This window comes from Oryctolagus cuniculus, chromosome 3 (assembly GCF_964237555.1).
Source record: "Oryctolagus cuniculus chromosome 3, mOryCun1.1, whole genome shotgun sequence".
NCBI lineage: Eukaryota > Metazoa > Chordata > Mammalia > Lagomorpha > Leporidae > Oryctolagus > Oryctolagus cuniculus.
The window spans coordinates 179429982-179452520 of NC_091434.1; the positions used below are offsets into that span (position 1 = coordinate 179429982).

A 22539-nucleotide genomic window follows, 5' to 3' on the forward strand; every position below is an offset into this window, starting at 1 on the left:
TGCTCTGCTTGCTAGAGTTGCCACAGCTTCTTACAAGTCCTATCAATCAGGCAAACCGAATCCGGGTCCTCTCTTCGCCATGTTGTGAGGAGGTTTTTAGGCGCTGATGCGTGCCTGTGTTCGGTGCCCTGCAGCGCATGCTCTGCTCTGCCTGCAGGTGCTTACAAGTTCTACCAGGCAAACCGAATCCAAGCCTTCTCATTGCCATATTGTGGGGAGGCCTTTCTATTTCTCTATTTCTCTATCTCCGGGCATTCCTATTTCTCCCATTTTACTTCTATCTTCCAGCATTCCTATTTCTCTCATTTTACTTCTAAACTTCTGTTTCTCTTATCCCCGCGGCTTCCCGGCGCCCGCCCCGAGGCTGCCTCTCGGCGGCTTTCCGGCTCTGAGCCGCTTCAGCCCGCGCCTCTCTCATCCGCGCGGCTCGGCTTTGCGCGCACACTCCGCGGTCTTGCACTTAGCCCAGCGTTCCCTATCTACTTGTGCCCCGCACGCTCTCTCTGCGCGCGGCAGCCTCCACGAGTCACACAGCGTAGCTCACGTCTCCGCCACTAGCATTCAATCCAAGTTCCCCGGGCTAGCCTGGCGAATTCAACCCAGCTCACATCTCCGCCCCACGATTTGGCTTCCCGTCCTTTGCTCCCCGGGCTAATCAGACGGATCCCAATCTGGCTTACGTTTCTGCTTCTGGTTTCAACTTTTCGCCCCCTATTCCCGGGCTAACTTGAGAATCCCAAAGTGGCTTTCGTCTCCGCCTCGGCCTGCCCCCCGCGGCTTCAATTTCCCTAACATTTTTCTCTACCCGGTATGTTTCCCCAAGCTTTCTTCCAACAATACTCCTCCCTCATTTCTCCTGGCCTCTCCCCACAGTCCGTATCCAAGTCTAAGTTTCTTACAGGTTTCACTTTCACTTTCAACCTGCAGTCCGTATCTGAGTTTAAGTTTCTTCTTGCTTTCACTTTAAATCCTAACTTCTTTCCCACAGTCCATATCCGAGTCTATGCCTAGGCTTTCGATAGCTTCTTCCGGCACCTTTTCTGTCCGGCTTTTCCCTAGGCTCTTTGCTAGTCTCTCTCTCCGGTATTTTCCACTTCTTCCCGTTTCTTCCCTCCTAAGTTTCCTATCCTAGTCACGGCACCATTATGTCGCTCCCCCTCTTCGTGGAGGAACGACACAGGACCCTGCGCTGTTCTTTCGTCTGCTCGGCCCTCCCCGGGTTTGCTGCTGGTTCTTCCCGGGTTGGCTACTATCCCTTCCACCTCCGTGGAAGGGCAGTTCCCCCTGGCCACATTCCCCACTTCCGCAGGGGAGTGGCACACCGCCGGCCGGCTCTCTCGGGGGCTGCACAGGTGTTCCCCTTAGATGTTCCTCTTAGATGTTCCTGGTGCATGCCGTCTCTCTCCTCCTTTATAGTCCTCCTCTGCCAATCCCAACTTGGCTGCCCACACGCCGAGTACGCTGCTCTCCTCCAATCAGGAGCAAGTCCTACAGTTTATTGGCTGAACTGGAGGCAGCTGTATAGAAGCTGTTTTCTTCTCTCCCAGCGCCATATTGTGGGAGAGCAGATGCATAGAATAAGTCTTAATTCGAGTAACTTAGTCTAGTCCGGGTTGCTCCCCACACCCAGGCCATAGCAGAGAGCTGGATTGGAAGAGGAGCAGCCGGGACTAGAACTAGCGCTCATATGGGATGCTGGAGCTTCAGGCCAGGGCGTCAACCCGCTGAGTCACAGCGCTGGCCCCAAAGATTTGTTCTTAAAATTAGAATTTCATCAACATATCTTCAAATTTTAATTCTTGAAGAGCTCTCCCAAGTTACCCCCAAATCAATTTCTATTTTTATGATGACTGTGGAGAAATATCCAGTTTTTCAGCAACACTAAAAAGTATAGTCTTTTTTATTTTTGTTCATCTGATGAGCAAAAAATTATGTCACAAGCCTTAAAAGTCATTTCCCAAGTTACAAGAGGGACTTATAACCTTTACTATATTTATTTGTGACTTTAACTTCTTCTACTGTGAGTAGAGTATCTACTTGTATTTTTTCCCAATTCAAAAATGAATTTATGGGGCTGGTATTGTGGTATACCAGGTTAAGCTGCCGCTAGTGATGCTTGCATCCCCTATGGGCACTGGTTCAAAACCTGACTGCTCCACTTCTGATCCAGCTCCCTGCTAATGTGCCTGGTAAAGCAGCAGATGGCTTAAGTGTTTGGGGCCCTACACCCACATGTGACTCCACGTTGGTGCAGAGGCCCAAGTACTTGAGCCATTCTCTACTGCTTTCCCAGGTGCATTAGCAGGGAGCTGGATCAGAAGAGGAACAGTCAGGACTTGAACTGGTACCCTTATGGGATGCCAGTGCTGCAGGAAGAGGTCTAACCCACAATGCCATAGCGCCTGGCCCTATTTTTAGTGTCTTAATTTTTAAACTGATAAACAATATTTATACATTTACTGTGTACAACACGATGTTTTAAAATATGCATGCAGTATATACACTATGTTTTGAAGTATATATATATAGTAAAATAGCTACATTGAGCTAATTATATATAATACCTCACATAATTATTATTTTTGTTAGAACACTAAAATCTACTCTTTTTGCATTAACTAGTTGCCATATTGTACAGTAACTCTCAAGGCTGATTTTCTTGATCCTCACTACTGACAGAAAGAGATTCCATAAATGGAGGCTATAGGGAGGCAGTATCCTTTAGTGGTTAGGGATCTGGCTGACCAGCTTAGAATTCAGGCTGTGCCACCTACTTGCAGTATGACCACAGAAAACTTATCATCTTTGGGCCTGTGTCTCTCCTTTTGCAAAATAAATATAATGAAAGTACTTAGCTTGTAGAATTGTTACAAAGTTCAGAAAGTTTAATAATGCATTAACTAAGCACAATGTCTGACATATAATAAGCTTTCAAGCAACACTAAATATTAAAAGTGTAATTTACAATGTAGGCATTATAGGCATTTTAGTTTTAGTCTATCTCTTAGTTACATTCCCAGTGAAAGTTATTCTGCATAATATCCAAGAAAGCTAATTATACTCCTTTTTCTTAGAGTGGGCATTTCATGCCCTATTTTAGCCAGTCTTATGAAGTCTTTATTTCCTAGAGCACTAAACCTGTTAACTCATTCATTGACTGAGTGCTGACTTTTGAGTTCCTGCTCTGTTGAAGGCCCGAGAGTTCAATTATTTTAAAAGTCAATTTCATGTATTTTGTATATGGTTTACATTCCTTTTAAAAAATATGAAAATCCACATTCATATGAAATGTGAAGAAGCCAGTGGAGACAGATAATTAAAACTTTTCAAGTTCAGGCCAGCCTTGTGGTGTACTGCCACAGCTTGTGACGCCAGCATCCCAACTGCTCTGCTTCTGATCCAACTCACTGTTATTGTGCCTGGGAAGATGGCCCACTTAGGTCCCTGCCACCCAACTGGGAGACTCAAATGAAGTTCCCGGCTCCTGGCTTTGGCCTGGCCCAGCCCTGGCTGTTACAGTATTTGGGGAGTGAACCAGCAATTGGAAGATTCTCTCGCTCTCTCTGTCTCTCCCTGTCACTACCTTTCAAATAAATAAATGTCTTTTAAAAAACAGTCATGTTCTGTTTTTTATTTTATAGATTTGGAAACTGAAGCCCAGAGCAGTTAAGTAACTTTTCTAAGGTCATAGAATGAGTAAATGGGTGAATTGGGATGAGAAACAAGACATTCTGACTCTGAGCCAGCCCTCTGTTGGCTAAATCGTACTGTGCTCAGGGGGCCACTTCTTTTGCCCTAGCATAAGTTCACAAATTCTCTTCTGCATATAAACCAAAATGAAATGAAATCACTATATAAAAATAGCTATATTTATTGTAGCACCATCACATTAATCAAGATACGGAAACAACCTAGATGTCCATCAATGGATGAATAGATGAAAAATTGTGGAATGTGTGTGTGTGTGTGTGTGTGTGTGTGTTTGTATACCATGGAATAATACTCACCCTTACAAAGGGAGGAGACCCAGTCATTTAGCACAATATAGATATGGTCAGACCTACAGGACATTTTTCTAAGTGGTATAAGCCAGATGCAGAAAGAATACACACACACACACACACACATTTTTTTTTTTACAGGTAGAGTTATAAACAGTGTGAGAGAGAGACAGAGAGAAAGGTCTTCCATTGGTTCACTCCCCAAATGGCCGCTATATCTGGTACTGCGCTGATCCGAAGCCAGGAGCTTCTTCCTGGTTTCCCATGTGGGTGCAGGGGCCCAAGCACTTGGGCCATCCTCCACTGCCCACCTGGGCCCACAGCAGAGAGTTGGACTGGAAGAGGAGCAACCGGGACTAGAACCGTTGCCCATATGGGATGCCGGTGCTGAAGGTGGAGGATTAACCAAGTGAGCCACGGTGCCGGCCCCTTCACATACAGTTATATATTATTTGTAGGAATTTTTCAAAGGTCAAATATATAGAGACAGAGAATAAGACTATGGCAGGATTTGACTCGGGAGGAAATGAGGGTATGTAGGTCAAATGATACAAAATAGCAAACAAGATAGGATGACCAAGTCAGAAGATCTAATGTACAACAAGAAGTCTACAGTTAAGAATAATAATTTATTGTATCCAAGATACTTGCTAAATAAGTAGATGATAGCTGCTCTTACCACAGAAAAAATTGGGAACTGTGTAACTATGTGAGGTAATGGTTATGTTAATTTGTTCTACTATAGTAACAATTTTAATATCTATGTATCTATCTATCTCTATCATAACATCAGGTTGTATACCTTAAATATATACAATAAAATTTATTTAAAAAATGAAAAACAGGCGCCAGTGTTGTAACACAGTTAAGTTGCTGCCAGCAATAACATCATCACATGTGAGCGCTGGTTTGAGACCTGGCTGCTCCACTTCTGATCCAGCTCCCCGCTAATCATGCATCTTGGAAAGCAGTGGAAGATGGCCCAAATGCTTGAGCCTCTGCCATCTATATGGGAGACCCAGATGGAATTTCTGGCTCCTGGCTTTGGCTTGGCTCGGCTCAACCCCAGCTTTTGTGGCCATTTGAGGAGTGAACTAGCAGATAGATCATCTCTCTCTCTCTCTCTCTCTCTCTCTCTCTCTCTCTCTGTGTAAAGCCTTTTGAGTTAAAAAATAAATATTAAAAAAATTAAAAACATAGATGTTGGGGCCGGCACCCTGGTGTAGTAGGTTAATCCTCCGCTTATGGCGCCAGCATCCCATGTGGGTGCTGTTTTGAGTCCTGGCTGCTCCTCTTCCAATCCAGCTCCCCGCTATGGCATGGGAAGGCAGTAGAAGATGGCCCAAGTCCTTGGGCCCCTGCACCTGCATGGGAGACCAGGAAGAAGCACCTGGCTCCTGGCTTTGGATCGGCGCAGCTCCGGCCATTGCAGCCATTTGGGGAGTGAACCAATGGAAGGAAGACCTTTCTGTCTCTCCCTCTCACTGTCTGTAACTCTACCTCTCAAATAAATAAATAAAAAATCTTAAAAAATAGATGTAAAGATTTTTTAAAAAGACAAAAATGAGTCAGTGCCATTCAAAGTTGGTCAAGAAAGCAAGGGGTATCAGACTCTTCCCTGCTATTTGGGAAGATGATACAGTCCAGGGAAGGCCAGGGACACAGCATCACAATTCCCCTTCATTTCTGTCTACCCTCAACACCCCATATTTAACAGTGATTCTCTACACTCACAGCAAAGAGTAAACAACAATCCTACAGGCAGGTAGGTGGTTGGCAATCTCTGGCCCACATGCTGAAGATGCTGCAGGTACCAATTTCAGGCGGCAAATGAACTATGACATACAGATTCCCATCCCTATCATTTCCAGTAGTGATTGCCCATGATCATCTCCTCCCTCTTGTCAGTGTTTACAAGCGCAACGCCCTCATGTGGCTTTCTATCTGGTGCTGCACTATCCTGGCCTTCCAGAATCACAGGTTCAGTAAAGTGGCAACCACTTTTGAAAAGCCAATGACCACTGATGCCTATGATAAAAGTAATAAACATTGCCTGATTTTTTTAATAGTAAGTACTCACTACCCTATTTTTTCATCTTTGTGATCATAGAGCAATATCATGTTCTTATTTATTAACATTACATAAGAGCATGTTAAAACCAAGAGTTCAACACATCTAATAAAAAATAAGATATCTCACCTTAAAAGAATATAAGGTTACACATACCCAAGCTTATATATCACAAATAGAAATTCGGACACAATGACCTTTGACCATTCACTTATTTATTTAATCAAAGTTTACTGAGTGTCTACCATGAACAGGTCTGTTGCTGGTCATTCAGGATATGAATATCAGTAGATCTTCTCTCAAAGCACGATTCAGTGTTAATTTAAGGTCAGAATGCCTGGTCTTGAATCATGTTTCTACCACTGAATAATCCTGTGATTTTAGGTAAATTAATTTCTGTAAACTTAATTTTCCCCGTCTTTATGAAACAGTAGTAAAAAATCTACTTCATTGGTTTGGTATGAGAATTATATTAAAGCATTTATACATGTAATAAGCATTTAGCACAAGACAGTGCTAAATATTTATCAACTACAATTAAATATCATCCGTTTGATAGCCCATAATTACAGGGACTTAAGGAAGTTTAAAAATTTCAGAAGAGGGGTTGGTGCTGTGATGTAACGGGTAAAGCTGCCACCTTCAGTGCCAGCATCCCAAATGGGCACCGGTTCAAGTTCTGGCTGTTCCACTTCCAATCCAGCTCTCTGCTAAGGCCTGGGAAAGTGGTAGAAGATGGCCTAAGTCCTTGGGCCCTGTACCCACATGGGAGACCTGGAAGAAGCTCCTGGCTACTGGCTTCAGATTGGCGCAGCTCTGATTATTGCAGCCAATTAGAGAGTGAACCAGTGGATGGAAGACTCCTCTCTCTCTCTCTCTCCCTCTCTCTCTCTGCCTCTGCTTCTCTGTAACTCTGTCTTTAAAATAAATAAATGAATCTTAAAAAAAAAGAAATTTCAGAAGAGAGATAAACACTGAATATAGAAATGAGGTCACCTGAGAGTTAAAAAGTGTTCTTTATTTATTCAACATGTATTTGTTGAATTTATGTGCTAGAAATGTTGGGGATAAACAGATGAGTTAATTCCTGTTCTTCCTCTTGTGGAGAAATGATATATAAATGAGGAATGTGCTGTTAAAGATTATAAAAATTAGAAGCCAAAAATGAAATCTGAAGTCTTCTGTCTTGGGAGAAGACTCCTGTGTTTTTGAGGTGGATGGATTGGTAGCAGTTTCAAAGAGAAAGAGATTTGCATTGGGTTTTTGCCAACTGGTTCAGGGGGCACTGTATGCATTGCAACTCAGGCTCCCAATCAGACTGCTCCCTCCCAGGCTGAGTAGTTTCCTGTGCGTTATAAGGGGCAAGAGGAGGTCCTGATGGCAATGGTTTGGGCAACCTGTTAGCACCAGTGCTCTTCCTGCCTAAAGATCAGATAAGAAATTTTAGCTACCCTGACATGATTAAAATGATTTCCAACATAATTTTATTAATAACAGTAGTATTTTATGTTTGCACAGCACTTTACGTCTTCAAAATATGTCCTTTGCATCTGTCTTGTTAGAGGGTTTTTTTTTTAACTTTTATTTAATGAATATAAATTTCCAAAGTACGATTTATGGATTACAATGGCTTCCCCCACATACCGTCCCTCCCACCCACTACCCTCCCCTTTAGTAGCCCTTTGGGCAGTCTAAGTAGCTCCTATTATACATGATTTATGAATGAGAGACTGGGACTCAGGCCGTTTAAGGGATTTCTCTGGAAAGAGTACAGCAGGCAAATGGTAAGCCTAGGTCTAGAACCAAGGTTTCCAGCTGCAAATCTATGTTTAAGAGCTGAGAGGCATCTTGTCTAGAATACTTCATGTAGAGTCTGGGTTCCATACAGGTGACTCCCTGAGTATGGTTTCTATACCTTCGATTTTTCACTGTTGAACTTGTACCAGGCAGCTTTCTTCTCTGGAGGTCTACCCCTGGAATTACAGCTCTTCACCCAGGTCTTGCTGCTTGAATGCATCACTCCAAATGTTGCTATGTAACATGCCACGTCTGTCATAAAACTAAACAACCACTGACTACATTAGGAAGTACTGGAATTGAAAATTACGCATAAATATACACAAATTGGATAAACTTCAAGAACACTTTCTAGTGCTTTTCAACTGCTGAATGCTCAATTTATAATTGCACTGTCAACCTTGTTTTTCCAGTGTTTTCTGTTTCATTGTCCTGCCAGTTAAGAGGCTCTCCCTCCAGCCATGACCCTTGGAGCCATAGTCTTTTCTTCCTAGCCCATCCTAATTTGTGTCTTACAAATTTAAGTGCTTTTCTGTAGACAGCCTATCTTTGGCTATAGGTTTGAAAATGTCTTCTCCTCTCACCTTCTCCATGTCTTATGGAATGTCATGATCTCTGTGTTAATTCTATAGTGGTTTTCATTTTTTGATTATTGGTTTGAAAATCATATTGCCTAAGTTTGATCCTAGGTATTTATTAGCTAAAGGCACTGGTTAAGTTATTTAATCTCTCTGTAACCCTATTTTCTCACCCAAAAGTGACTATAGTACCTACTTTATAAGGTTGTTATGAGGATATAAAAATAATATTTATAAGGTGGGTAGAATAGTGCCTCTCCAAGAGCTACATAGGTTTGCCTGTGTGTGTATTTGTGTGTGTGTGTGTGTGTGTACATATGCATAAGTATGTGAGTGATATGAGGACACTAGCGATGTCTTGCTTCTGGGTCTTACCACCAATTTCTGTTCTAAACTAAACCTCCAGTCTCAATGAGAAGAGCCTTCATTACCATCTCTGCATCCTGTTTTCCTCTGCTGCTCTGAATCTCCTCTGGAACCTTGCCCATAGGACTCATCAACCAGGATGAGATGATTTCCATGAGTAATCTGTGACTCTCCTGTACTCTTCATGACACATACTACACTGAGAAGAAACCCACATTCACCTAACATGTCCTACATTGACATACATTAGCATAATAATTTCTTTCAACGTACTGATCAAGTAGAGAAGGTATGGGGAGCCAGATTGTTTGGATATACCGTTTTGCATTTGCTTGGTATTTGAATCCATAAATAAGATGGTAATGAAAAATAGATTTGCTATGATGATAAAATGAGGCTCTCTATAAAGTACTTAATAATTCTAACAATATTATCATTAAAACTAATTTTTTTTCCAGTTGCCGGTTGCCTGAAGCTTTCCATCCATGTCCAACAATGAATGTTGGGTCATGGCACTTGCTAACTTCCCCAAATGAAGAGCGTGTGTTTATTTAGAGAAACCCTAGGTAAAAATGCCCAATCCAGAGAAGACTGGAAAGTAGATTGGGTCATGTAATTCCCTGGAATTGACAAATGAATGTGTGTGGATTCATTTCCTGATGACAGAAATCATAAGACTTAACAGGATTATAGGAAATCAAGAAAAATAATTTTTTACCCAAATCTACACAGGCATTTAGGTACATTGACTGCTTGAAAGAGGAGAGATGATTGAGAGAAACATCCAAATGTGGGCTGTGAATGGAAGTGCAATGAATTCTCTAGTCTTTGTGGCTGCAACATTACCAAAAAATTTTTATTGATATGACTGTGTCTGGTAATTCTTCTGGTTCTGCCATTACTAAGCACACGTTGACTAACTCAGATCTATAGTGTCTATTTTAAACTATTGGAAGCCATAGCAGTATATGAAATAAATTTCTTCACTCAGACACTCTCAGCTCAATGAATAATTAAATGAGAAAAAAACTCTCTGACAGATTTAAGTATAATGAATGCAGAAAAACCCCAAGTATTTTCTGGGGAAGAAAAGGAAAGACTTTAAAGAATCTCCTTGATCATTGAGTCTTAGATATAAAGACAGTGGTGGACCAAGGCAGCATCCAGCAATCTAGATTCCAGGAAGTTACCGAGGCTGGCTGTTCAAATGTTACACAAATTGAGAATGGATTTCTTTGCATAGAGCAGAAAGAACAGTCCAAACAGAAGCATCTAAATTCTTGGGTCAAGAGAAACCTTAGTAAGTATGAACTCTGTGACTACTGTTTGAATTTCCTCCATTTCCTGTGAAAAGCAATAGATAGCTTAGAGCAGGGTTGCCAAAAGCATATAAACATTAATCAACTTAGTGACTTTTAAAAATTAATGATCTTATTGTACATTAAGTTAATCTCTGATTTTATCAATCTGATTTTAAAGAAGAGATTGTGCCCACAATGATAGGAGACATAGAGCCATTTGAGACTGTGATGGAAGGAAAGAATGTCAGACAAGAAGAGAAAGTAAAATAACTACCTAATTATGATTGTCTTGGTGATGCTCATGTCAAAAATTACTGAAAGAACTCCTGGGGTATAGAAATGATTGGTAATTAAATAACTCCAAATAACAGATTTAGACTAGTTCTTTTTTAAATTTTTTATTTAAAAAAAAATTTTTTTTGACAGGCAGAGTGGACAGTGAGAGAGAGACAAAGAGAAAGGTCTTCCTTTTGCCATTGGTTTACCCTCCAATGGCCGCCGCGGCCGGCGCACTGCGGCCAGCACACCGCGCTGATCCGATGGCAGGAGCCAGGTTCTTCTCCTGGTCTCCCATGGGGTGCAGGGCCCAAGTACTTGGGCCATCCTCCACTGCACTCCCGGGCCACAGCAGACAGCTGGCCTGGAAGAGGGGCAACCGGGACAGAATCCGGTGCCCTGACTGGGACTAGAATCCGGTGTGCCGGCGCCGCAAGGCAGAGGATTAGCCTAGTGAGCCGCGGCGCCGGCCTAGACTAGTTCTAAAAAATAGATGTGGGCTGGTGCTGTGGCATAGCAGGTAAAGCTGCCATCTGCAGTGCTGGCATCCCATATGGGTGCTGGTTCAAGTCCCGGCTGCTCCACTTCCGATCCAGCTCTCTGCTATGGCCAGAGAAAGCAGAAGATGGCCAGTGTTCACATATTGAGTCTAGAATTTTGTTACATACTCAACATGAATATGAAGCTAGGCATTTGTTCACCTGTTCGAAGGCTGTGGTCAGTGTGTGTGCATGCATGTGAAGACATTTCAAGATAGAATTCTCCAAGGAGTATTTGAAACTCACCCCTTCTCCACGCCTGTCAAAAGGGCAAATGTATGTATTAATAGAAGTGGGAAAATCTAACCCTGGGATAAAAATGTGTTAGAGGATCTACATTTTGTGTTGCTTAGCATTTGTAATATATACCATAGGTGAGACTGGAAAAGAGAAGAAATGACCATTCATAAAAAAAGTAATTCTGCCTCACTATAGTAACATGAGAATGACTAAATACTTTATAGAGGTTAATTTAAAAAAATTGGCATAGAGATAGTTTAGTGAGTGTGTTAACTTAGATTGCTATAGCAACAAGTTATCATTCGGGTAATCGATATTCCTGTGAAGTGGTGATGTGCCAAATAATATTTGGCTTTTGTACTTTACGTACTGAATAAAATCTTGCTCAATATTCCAAGGACAAATCTAGTATTTTGCCAGTGGGAACATTTTTGCTAGTGCCATTGTTAGACAAAAATGACCTGAAGCTGAAATACTTAATTTGTGCCTGCTTGCCTTTGAAGAAAAACAATCTTCTCCATGATTCGTGTAAGGAAAGGTGATGATTTTGATAACGACCCTCTTTATTATTAATTCCAATGCAGACATCATTGAGATGCTTCCTGAAGGACTTGGAAATAAGAGAAATAGCATTGTCTTTTGAGAAGTAAAATGTGTGCATTCATAGCAGATGAGAAGAACAAGATAGCATGAGGAAGCCAAACTGGGAAATTCTGAGTACATCCAGAAGTCCATTCTGTAGGATGTGCCTGTGATTCAGTGAACCCAAATGAACTTGACTGTGTGGAGGTATTTGTTGAAAAACAGACTGAGGAACAAAGAAGAGAAGTTAACCATGAGAAACAGTGATTGCCAGCACATTCCTGCACTGTCCATGGGAGCCTTGCCTGCTGGCATAAAAGTGCTGTCCTCCTGGGCAGGGCTATAGCTACAGTCCAGGTGGATTGCAAGATCAGTGACAGATAATCCTAGCCAGTGATGTTTCTGGCTAACCTCTTCGGCTCTGCTTCTATGCTCCATGTTGAGTCAGGAACTCAACCCAGGTCCCCCATTGGGGTGGCAGGTACCCAAGTACCTGAGCCATCACCTACTGCCTTCCAGTGTGGGCAAGAGCAGTAAACTGGAATCATAAGCTGGAGCTGGGACTTAGACCAGGCACTCCAATGAGGAATGTGGGCTCCTAACATCATAAACACTAGGCAATATGGTGACCTCAGTCATTTTTTTAGTTACACATTTTAAGCAAATGAATTCTGCTCAGGCTTATTCGTTGTTCTCTTCTTAATTTGGATCATTTTTCTATACTAAACAAATTTCCCACAGCTGGAGCTACAAATGGAACAGCAGGCCCTGGGTCAGGATAACTTAATCAAAAGCTTTTCTGAGCCTCTAATTGGAACCCTGCAGGACATCACCAGTATATCCTTCTCTGGTGGCCACATATAATTGTGTATTTATAAGCACTGTCAATAAATTATTCAGCAAGACCCAGATAAATTCTAATGAATATTGTAACTTCCTAACACATGACAAAAGCCTACAAATATTTCAGGATTCTAGAAAAAAAGTCATTGTGGTAGGCCAGTCTTGTAAATTTGTTTGGGAAACAAAGCATGAACATATTTGGTTGCAAAATGCATTTGAATCCACATCTTATAAAAAGCTTAATCGCTATTCAGTCCTCCATTATTTCCCATGTGGTTACATAAAGGGACAAAACCCCCAATTGTTTATAACGTATGACTCTCTCTGAAAGCAAAACAAAGAAAAAGAAGAAAGGAGGGCTTAATAAGTAAAGTAAGATACTTTAAGGATAGTGCCTTATGGGTTCCCAATCTTATTTTTTATAGGACTAGATATTTATGAACAATGACCAGGTGAACTCATTTTTAAAAAGTTCTGATACTTAGTAAGTGTGTTGAGTAAGCAAATGAATGAATAGTTTGAATGAATGAATGAGTGCATACCTAAGTATTGACTTTTGGAATAACATTTGGATTGGATGTGGAATTTCTAGCTTGCTTAAATCTTGTCTTCTATAATTGTACCCAACTAAGGATAGTCCTGTCAAACCAAAAAAGAAAATATTTTCTGATGTTTGATATGAATAACTGTACAATCTCCAAAAATGTTTAAGTGCTGCATACTTGAAAGATACTTCAATTTTATTATTCATTTATATTTTATTTCATCCTGTATGATACCAAAAGTATCTTACTCCAACTCAAATGTTCTAAATTTGTTCAATCATTGGCAGAAGTCAATGGAGAGGCTAACAAATAAATTAAATAGAACCAGTTCCAAATATACCATACAGGCATTGTTTTATGCTTTAAATACTATGTTTTCTATGCACATACAAGTCAGTCTTTTAAATATTTGTCAAATTATTTTATGACTAATAAATCATCCAAAATATCCAAGAATTCACAGTGAATAGCTAAGGTTGAAATGATTTCTTGGGACCAGCACTGTGGCATAGTGTGTAAAGTTGCCACCTGCAGTGCTGGCATTCCATATGGGCACCAGTTCGAGTCCCGGCTGCTCGTTTTCTGACTAGCTCTTTGCCATAGCCTGGGAAAGCAGTGGAAGATGGCCTAAGTGTGTGGGCCCCTGCATCTGCATAGGAAACCCAGGAGAAGCTCCTGGCTCCAGGCTTTGGAGCTCCGTCTGTTGAGGCCATCTAGGGAGTGAACCAGCAGATGGAAGACCTCTCTCTCTATCTCTCTCTCTCTGACTCTGCTCTCTGTAACTCAGCCTTTCAAATAAATAAATGAATAAATCTTTAAAAAAAGGAAATGATTTCTGTACACATGAACAAAACTGTCAGTACTAGATGAGACCTATGTTCTAGAAAGTAAAACTTAAGATCTGACAGCTGACAAACTCTTAAGATTTTGGGTAAGTGTCACATAATACTCCTGAAGAGAGAATTATTTTTAAACTCCCAGTCCAACTGAAGTACTAGATGGTTTATTTCCAATTAATTAGAAAATCTGTTACAACAAGCTCAATAAAGCCCTTCTCTAGTTTCTCTTGATGACTGTCTCCTGCAGCCTTGTTCCTGTACATCTCTATATCAATGTCTGTTTTGATATATCTTTCTTTCTCTGAATCTCTGACATACTCTCTCCATTCCTTCTTCCTTTTTTTTTTTTACAAAAAGATTTATTTATTTCTTTGAAAGGAAGAGTTATAGAGAGGCAGAGGTAGAGAAAGAGAGAGAGAGAGACATCTCCCATCTACTGGTTCACTCCCCAAATGGCTCCAATGGCTGGATCTGGGCTGATCCAAAACCAGGAGCCTGGAGCTTCTTCTGGGTCTCCCATGTAGATGCAGGGGCACAAGGGCTTGGGCCATCTTTTAATGCTTTGCCAGGCCACAGTAGAGAGCTGGATTGGAAAAGGAGCACCCAGGACTATAACCGGTGCCCATATGGGATGCCAGCATATGGGTGCTTTACCAGCTATGCCACAGTGCTGGCCCCAATTTCTCCATTCTTAATTTTCTTTATGTCTCCTACAATTTCCCATCAAAATCTCTTTCCTGTCTCCCCACTTGTGTTTTCCTCCCACTTTTCATAAGAACCAGAGATTTAAAAATGCTTCTGATTATCATAAGTATTCAAAGTATGGCCTATGGATCAGCAGCATCAAAAAGACATGAGAAATGGTTAGAAATGCAAGTTATAAAAAAAGCATGGTACTGGTACAGAAACAGATGAATAGAACAATGGAACAGAATAGAAACACCAGAAATCAATCCAAACATCTACAGCCAACTTATATTTGATCAAGGATCCAAAACCAATTCCTAGAGCAAGGACAGTCTATTCAACAAATGGTGCTGGGAAAACTGGATTTCCACATGCAGAAGCATGAAGCAAGACCCCTACCTTTCACCTTACACAAAAATCCACTCAACATGGATTAAAGACCTAAATCTATGACCTGACACCATCAAGTTATTAGAGAACATTGGAGAAACCCTTCAAGATATTGGCACAGGCAAAGAGTTTCTGGAAAAGACCCGGGAGGCAGAGGCAGTCAAAGCCAAAATCAACTATTGGGATTGCATCAAATTGAGAAGTTTCTGTACTTCAAAAGAAACAGTCAGGAGAGTGAAGAGACAACCGACAGAATGGGAAAAAATATTTGCAAACTATGCAACAGATAAAGGGTTAATAACCAGAATCTACAAAGAGATCAAGAAACTCCACAACAACAAAACAAACAACCCACTTAAGAGATGGGCCAAGGACCTCAATAGACATTTCTCAAAAGAGGAAATCCAAATGGCCAACAGACACATGAAAAAATGTTCAGGATCACTAGGAATCAGGGAAATGCAAATCAAAACCACAATGAGGTTTCACCTCACCCTGGTTAGAATGGCTCACATTCAGAAATCTACCAACAACAGATGCTGGCGAGGATGTGGGGAAAAAGGGACACTAACCCACTGTTGGTGGGAATGCAAACTGGTAAAGCCTCAGAAACCTGAATATAACCCTACCATACAACCCAGCCATACCACTCCTTGGAATTTACCCAAAGGAAATTAAATTGGCAAATAAAAGAGCTGTCTGTACCTCAATGCTTATTGCAGCTCAATTCATAATAGCTAAGACCTGGAATCAACCTAAGTGCCCATCAATAGTAGACTGGATAAAGAAATTATGGGACATGTACTTTATAGAATACTATACAGTAGCAAAAAACAATGAAATCCGGTCATTTGCAACAAAATGGAGGAATCTGGAAAACATCATGCTGAGTGAAATAAGCCAGTCCCAAAGGGATAAATATCATATGTTCTCCCCGATCGGTGATAACTAACCAAGCACCAAAAAGGAAACCTGTTGAAGTGAAATCGACACTATGAGAAACAGTGACTTGATCAGCTCTTGTCCTGACGGTTGATGTACAATTTAATACTTTATCCCTTTTAGTACTTTTTTTGTTCTACTTAACACTATGGTTGAACTCTGTAATTAACACACAATTATTTTAAGGTGTTTAAATTTAACTGAAAAGTGATTCCTGTTAAATATAAGAGTGGGAATAAGAGAAGGAAGGAGATGTACAGTTTGGGACACGCTCAGTCGGACTTGCCCCAAATGGTGGAGTTAGAAATGTGCCAGGGGATTCAAATACAATCCCATCAAGGTGGCATGTACCAATGCCATCTCACTAGTCCAAGTGATCAATTTCAGTTCACAATTGATCACACTGATAGGTAAGAGTCAAAGGGATCATACAAACAAGACTAGTGTCTACTAATACTAACTGATAGAATAAAAAAGGAGAGAACAATCCAACATGGGAAGCGAGATACACAGCAGACTCATAGAATGGCAGATGTCCTAAACAGCCTCAGAATCAGCCCTTAAGGCACTCAGATCTGGCCAAAAATCCCATGAGAGTATTTCAGGCATGGAAAGGGAAGACACTGTGGCAATAAAAAAAAAATGACCTAAATGAAAGATCTCTGAGAGTGAGATCCCAGCAGAAAGAATGGGCCATCAAAGAAGGGAAGTAACTTTCTCTGAAGGGAGGACAGAACTTCCACTTTGACTATGACCTTGTCTAAATATGATCAGAGTTGGTGAACTGAAGAGGCTTCTATAGCCTTGGCAGCTCAAGACAAGAGCCTCAGGTGATTACTGATGTCATAAATAAGAGTGTCAATTGTTAAATCAACAACAGGAGTCACTGTGCACTTACTCCCCATAGGTTCCCTGTCCTTAATGTGTTGTACTATGTGAAATAATGGCATAACTAGTACTAAAATAGTACTTTATAATTTGTGTTTCTGTGTGGGTGCAAACAGGGGAAATCTTTACTTAGTATATACTAAATTGATGTTCTTCTGTGTATAAAGATAATTGAAAATAAATCTTGATGTGAATAGGATGGGAGATTGAGTGGGAGATGGGATGGTTGTGGGTGGGCGGGAGGTTATGGGGGGAAAAAGCCAGTATAATTCAAAAGTTGTGCTTTGGAAATTTAAATTTATTAAATAAAAGTTTTTAAAAAATGCAAGTCGCTTTCCATTCCATTCAGATCTGCTGCCTTAGAACCTGTATTTTTGCAAGATTCCAAGATGAGCTCTATGTATGCTAAAATTTGAGAGGTTCTGGTCTACAATACCTAGCAAACGATTGTCCTATAAGTCAGTGGTTATAGTGCCCATTCCCCATGCCAAAGACTCCATGGGAGGCAAATTCAGGTAGCTTGCGAATTGACTCCCACTAAGAGTCCCATCCTACCACTTTCAGTAGTGAAAACTGTAAGATCTCTATGTTGCGAGAGTAGATTAACACCCTCTACATGGCTACTGTTCTAGCACACGTGCCAATATGGCATACCATCATCACAGTGCTTAGCATTTTGGCATGACACATCATTCATCATCTCTGTTTTATACAATAAAATGGAATATTTGAACATCACCATCATTTTTAAAAATATTAAAGCTTCTCTTAATATGTTTTCAATTTCTTGGTTGTCACTGCAAGTGAGATGTAATATATGCACTCCCAGAAGAAATTTTGTAAGGTTTGACTACATTTAGAACTGAAAGTGATGTCTAATAACTGCCATATTTAAGTTATATATTTGATGGAGTAACATGTTTTGGGTAAGATTTTGAATTAAATGGTCATTCATTTCTTTTTTTAAACTTTTATTTAATAAATATAAATTTCAAAAGTACAACTTTTGGATTATAGCAGTTTTTCCCCCCATAACCACCCTCCCACCTGCAAACTATCCCATCTCTGACTCCCTCTCCCATCCCATTCTTCATTAAGATTCATTTTTAATTATCTTTATATACAAAAGATCAACTTAGTATATACTAAGATTTCACCCACACAGACACACAAAGTATAAAGTACTGTTTGAAGAATAATTTTACTGTTAATTCGCATAGTACAATACATTAAAGACAAAGATCCTACATGGGGAGTAAGTACACAGTGACTCCTGTTGTTGATTTAACAATTGACACTCCTGTTTATGATGTTAGTAATCACCCCAGGCTCTTGTCTGGAGCTGCCAATGCTATGGAAGCCTCTTGAGTTCACAAACTCTGACCTTATTTAGACAAGGCCATAATCAAAGTGGAAGTTCTCTCTAAATGGTCATTCACTTCTTTCTTCATTCAACATTGAGTGACTATTAAGAAATAGGGCTGGGCTAGATACTAAAGATATAAATATCAATAGGTCCTTTAAAAAAGTTCATAATCTAGATGAGATTGATTGGACTAGAATTATGAATGTATCACCTGCTATTTTGTGACATTAAATTAGTTCTCTAAACTTCAGTTGCTTCTATCAACGAGCTTATTATTAGCACTTCTTCACAGTATTGATGTGAGGATTATATCAAAATACTTTAACATATTTTCTGGTAAGTAGCAAGTACTAATTTTTAGCTACAAAATATTTTCTACTGTTTTATGTTCCACAAATAAAATGATTTTAAACTTGTAGACATCAAATAATAGTTTAATACTGAAAAATGTGTTGGGGCCGGCACTGTAGTGTAGTGGGTAAAGCCACTGCCTGCAGTACCGGCATTCCATATGGGCACTGGTTTGAGTCCTGGCTGCTCTATTTCTGATCCAGCTCTGTGCTATGAACTGGGAAAGCAACAGAAGACGGCCCAAGTCCTTGGGCCCCTGCACCTGCGTGGCAGACCCAGAAGCAGCTCTTGGCTCCTGGCTTTGGATCAGTGCAGCTCCGTCTGTTGCGGCCAAATGGGTAGTAAATTAGCGGATGGAAGCACACTCTCTCTCTGCTTCTCCTCTCTGTGTGTAACTCTGACTTTCAAACAAGTAATAAATCTTAAAAAAAAAAGAAAAATGTGTCTAAATAGTCATATAATAGTTAAAATCCCCTGAATTTGCATGTCTGGAGCTTCTGTAATGTGATAGTGTTGCCCATAAAGCAATGAGCAGATTTCAGTTCCTGCCTTCATGGAACTCCCTATATTATATGTGAAATACCTATCTGAGGATTGTTCTGTAAATACTACCTGATAAACTAATAATTTTGAATAACAGAATTAAAATCTGAATATCTGTTTTGGGAAAGAACTATTTTTAGATAAAATGCTATAGAACATCCATACTAACGCTACTCCATTGACAAAGCACCAATGCAAAACAACATCAACCATCTCTCCTATTGCTTTCTTTTTTTTAACATTTATTTAATGAATATAAATTTCCAAAGTACGACTTATGGATTACAATGGCTTCCCCCCCCATACCGTCCCTCCCACCCGCAACCCTCCCCTTTCCCACTCCCTCTCCCCTTCCATTCACTTCAAGATTCATTTTTGATTATCTTAATATACAGAAGATCAGCTTAGTATACATTAAGTAAAGATTTCAACAGTTTTCTCCCACACAGAAACATAAAGTGAAAAATAATAGATGATTTTTTAAATGATGATGAAATCAGATCAGACCTATTGTCATGTTTAATCCCAGTGAGAGTCAAGTTGGGAATTGATAATTTCTTTCTTTTTTCTTTTTTTTTTTTTTACAGAAGATCAGTTTAATATACATTAAGTAAAGATTTCAACAGTTTGCACCCCCATAGAAACACAAAGTGAAATATACTGTTTGAGTACTCGTTATAGCATTAAATCTCAATGTACAGCACATTAAGGACAGAGATCCTACATGAGGAGTAAGTGCACAGTGACTCCTGTTGTTGACTTTACAAATTGACACTCCTGTCTTTGGCATCAGTAATCTCCCTATGCTCCAGTCATGAGTTTCCAAGGCTATGGAAGCCCCTTGAGTTCTCCGACTCTTATCTTGTTTAGACAAGGTCATAGTCAAAGTGGAGGTTCTCTCCTCCCTTCAGAGAAAGGTACCTCCTTCTTTGATGACCTGTTCTTTACACTGGGATCTCACTCACAGAGATCTTTTGCCAGAGTGTCTTGGCTTTCCATGCCTGAAATACTCTCATGGGCTTTTCAGCCAGATCCGAATGCCTTTAGGGCTGATTCTGAGGCCAGAGTGCTGTTTAGGATATCTGCCATTCTATGAGTCTGCTGAGTATCTCGCTTCCCATGTTGGATCACTCTCCCCTTTATTTATTCTATCGGTTAGTGTTAGCAGGTACTAGACTTGTTTATGTGCTCCCTTTGACTCTTAGTCCTTTCATTATGATCAATTGTGAACTGAAATTGATCCCTTGGACTAGTGAGATGGCATTGGTACATGCCACCTTGATGGGATTGAATTGGAATCCCCTGGTATGCTTCTAACTCTACCAATTGGGGCAAGGCAGCTTGAGCATGTCCCAAATTATACATCTCTTCCCTCTCTTATTCCCACTCTTATGTTTAACAGGGATCACATTTCAGTTAATTTTCTTTTTTTTTTTTTATTTATTTATTTTTTTTTTTTATTTTTTTTTGACAGGCAGAGTGGACAGTGAGAGAGAGAGAGACAGAGAGAAAGGTCTTCCTTTGCCGTTGGTTCACCCTCCAATGGCCGCCGCGGCCAGCGCGATGTGGCCGGCGCACCGCGCTGATCCGATGGCAGGAGCCAGGAGCCAGGTGCTTTTCCTGGTCTCCCATGGGGTGCAGGGCCCAAGCACCTGGGCCATCCTCCACTGCACTCCCTGGCCACAGCAGAGGGCTGGCCTGGAAGAGGGGCAACCGGGACAGAATCCGGCGCCCCGACCGGGACTAGAACCCGGTGTGCCGGCGCCGCTAGGCGGAGGATTAGCCTAGTGAGCCGCGGCGCCGGCCTCATTTCAGTTAATTTTCAACACTTAAGAATAACTGTGTAATAATTACAGAATTAGACCAGTCATTTTAAGTAGAACAGACAAAAAAAATACTAAGAGGGATAATGTATTAAGTTGTTCATTAACAGTCAGGGCTATGCTGATCAAGTCACCGTTTCTCATAGTGTCCATTTCACTTCAGGAGGTTTCCTTTTTGGTGTTCAGTCAGTTGTCACTGATCAGGGAGAAATAAGAAAGAATAGAAATAAGAAAGAATAGAAAGAATTTGGGAGGATTCCATCTTTTTCGATTGTTCTGAATAGTTTGAGAAGAAATGGGATTAGTTCTTCTTAAAAATGTCTGGTGGAATTCAGCAGTGAATCCATCTGGTCTTGGGCTTTTCTTTGTTGGGAGGGCCTTTATTACTGTTTCAATTTCTGTTTCAGTTATGGGTCTATTTAGGTTTTCTATGTCTTCATGGTTCAATTTTGGTAGATTGCATGTGTCCAGGAATCTATCCATTTCTGATAGATTTTCCTGTTGCTGGCATACAGGTCCTTGTAGTAATTTCTGATGATTCTTTTTATTTCTGTGGTGTCTGTTGTTATGTTTCCATTTCCATCTCTGATTTTATTGATTTGGGTCTTTTCTCTTCTTTTTTTAGTTAGTTGGGCCAATGGGGTGTCAATTTTGTTTATTTTTTCAAAAAACCAGCTCCTCGCTTGGTTGATTTTTTGTAGTGTTTTTTTGGATTCAATCCTGTTAATTTCTTCTCTGATTTTAATTATTTCTCTTCTCCTACTAGATTTGGGTTTGGTTTGCTGCAGATTTTCTAGGTCCTTGAGATGCGCTGAAAGCTCATTTATTTGGTGCCTTTCCAATTTCTTGATATAGGCACCTATTGCTATAAATTTGCCTCTCAATACTGCTTTTGCTGTATCCCATAAGTTTTGATATGTTGTGTTGTTATCTTCATTTACTTCCAGAAAGTTTTTGATTTCTCTTTTGATTTCTTGAATGACCCAGTGTTCATTCAGGAGCATGTTGTTCAGTCTCCATGTGTTTGCATACTTTCTGGGGTTTCCTGAGTTGCTAATTTCCAGTTTCATTCCACTGTGGTCTGAGAAGCTGCATGGTATGATTCTAATTCTTTTAAATTTGCTGAGACTTGCTTTATGGCCTAGTATGTGATCAATCCTAGAGAAGGTTCCATGCACTACTGAGAAGAATGTGAAGTCTTTAGATGTAGGATTGAAAGTTCTGTAGATATCTGTTAGATCCATTTGGGCAATAGTGTCAATTAAATCTGCTGTTTCCTTGTTGATCTTCTGTCCGGATGATCTGTCTATTTCTGAGAGTGGAGTATTGAAGTCCCCCAGTACTATTGTATTGGAATCTAAGTCTCCCTTTAAGTCCCTTAATATATCTTTTAAATAGACCAGTGCCCTGTAATTAGGTGCATATACATTTATAATAGTTACATCTTCCTGTTGAATTGAACCCTTAATCATTATATAGTGTCCCTCTTTGTCTCTCCTAACAGTTTTTGTGTTAAAGTTTATTTTGTCTGATATTAACATGGCTACACCTGCTTTTTTTTTGGTTTCTGT

The 22539-nt window shown here is 40.4% G+C and overlaps 1 protein-coding gene across 2 annotated transcripts in view; it reads right to left on the reverse strand.

Moving 5' to 3' along the window:
• The window catches only part of LOC127491550 (uncharacterized), a 74828-nt gene that overhangs the window by 15695 nt on the left and 36594 nt on the right, over window positions 1-22539 (reverse strand). The gene's annotated exons all lie outside the window — the stretch shown is intronic.